The sequence below is a fragment of the Hemicordylus capensis genome, chromosome 3 (genome assembly GCF_027244095.1).
Source record: "Hemicordylus capensis ecotype Gifberg chromosome 3, rHemCap1.1.pri, whole genome shotgun sequence".
In the NCBI taxonomy this organism is placed as follows: domain Eukaryota; kingdom Metazoa; phylum Chordata; class Lepidosauria; order Squamata; family Cordylidae; genus Hemicordylus; species Hemicordylus capensis.
The window spans coordinates 200,979,437-200,981,249 of NC_069659.1; positions in this window are offsets into that span (position 1 = coordinate 200,979,437).

Here is a 1,813-nt window from a genome sequence, read left to right on the forward strand (position 1 = left end):
CAAGTGCTGAGCACTTCTTGGGTCTAATATACAAACTGGAGATACATTCTCCTGGATGGATACAAGGGCAGGAAGAAAGGTGTGAAGAGGGTCTACTGGGATCTACCAGGCAGCAGTGAGCTTCCCAGGCCATGGTGGAACATGAGGATGGACACGTTGGCTTGTAAAAGAGAAGTTGCTACTACTCTACCCAGTCTAGGCTCACTCGTGCTGGAGGGGCAGTTCTTCCCACAGGGTGGAGGTGGTGTGTTTGTGCCAGCTTGCGCAAGCGCCTCAGGACTTTTTCTCGGCCCACCTGCTGCAAGAGCACTGCTTTCTGGTTTGGCCCACAGGACAGATTGGGGTGGTTAGGGTCTGTCTCCTGGTGGAACAAAAGAGCCATTTGCCAGCCAAGTCAGAGTCAGGTTTACACATCTAATTCATCGTTGTTGTTCTCACCACCACCACCACCACTGCAACAACCCTTGAAACCCAGAAACAGGGTTTCTGCTGGAGAAATAGGGGGATATGGGGGGGGTGAATTCCAAGCGCCATCCCACAGGAGTAGAGAGCCCAGGATTCCTTGGAAAGGGAGGGTGCTTACCACAAAGTAGGGTCGGGTCCGTTCGGCCTTGGTTGTGGAAAGGGCTGGAGTTTGCAGTGGAGGCTGGTTTCAAGATTCACCAATCAAGAGCATAGCACAGAAGGAAATACAAAAGCAAGGTTGTATTCTCAGAGATTTGGCAGAATTTGAGAGATTAATAACTCAAATGCCGAGCACTTCTTGGATCTTATATGCAAGCTGTTAGTGAAGTTTGGCTGAGTAGGGTGAAACTTGCAGAGTCTGTGCCTGCCTCCCACGGGTGTCTCCCCCTCTTCTCTGATGATTCCTACGTGACTGGGGCTTGGGACTGGCTGAGAGCTTGTCCGACCCAGTTGATGGCCATGAGAACAGCTCTCTTGAAGCTCAGCTGGTCCTCCCCAGCTCCGCGATCGGCATCATTTCGGCATCATTTCCCAAACACTACCTCTATGGCTTGCAGTATTCTGTGGGATGAGCTGCTTTGTCTGCCGCATTCTTCGGTGGAGTTTTTTGCAAATACCCATGGTGAGAAGGTTAATGACAACAGGTCAAGTAGTGGCCTATGCAATCCTGCCTTTCTGCACTTTGGGTCAAAGACATCAAGAAAAGGACACAGACCCACTTCTGAAATCTCAGCTCCATCATGGGAATACTCAACGTTCTCTCAGGACTGCTGTTTTCACAGTCCAAATCAGAGACTGAATGGTACAGGAATCCTGTTCTCCTTGTGGGGTTGTGCATGTTTTTGGTGTTCCCCAACTAATGTGTGAGTTGAGGGCTGGGTCGTTGGAGGGGAGGGTCCCGTGGGAGGCGGACACAGGCTTTAAAGGCATTTCCTCCGATCTGGGTTATTTGCTGGCTGAGTGTGCTGGGTAGCATGGCCCTGCCAGAGTCTGTGCCCACCTCCCCCGGGTTCATTTCCCTCTTCTCAGATCTAATTTTTGATGCATACGTGACTCCATAGTGGGAGGGCGCACAGCTCCTGAGACTGGCTGGGAGCTTGTCCTAGCAAGCTAATGGCCATGATGAGTACAGCTCTGTAGTGTGTTGTCTATTGAACCTTCACAGAAACTCTACCAGAACCCCCTTGCACAAGTGCAATGGGGAAAGATCTAGCACTCCCTACATGGCCCGAGAATGCAGTCCACCCCTCGGTTCCAACCCCCATTCCTCTTCTATAGGAGACTTAAGCCTTGCATAAAATGCATATGGATAGGTGTTGGCATGAGATGTTCAGATTCCTTAGGTGAT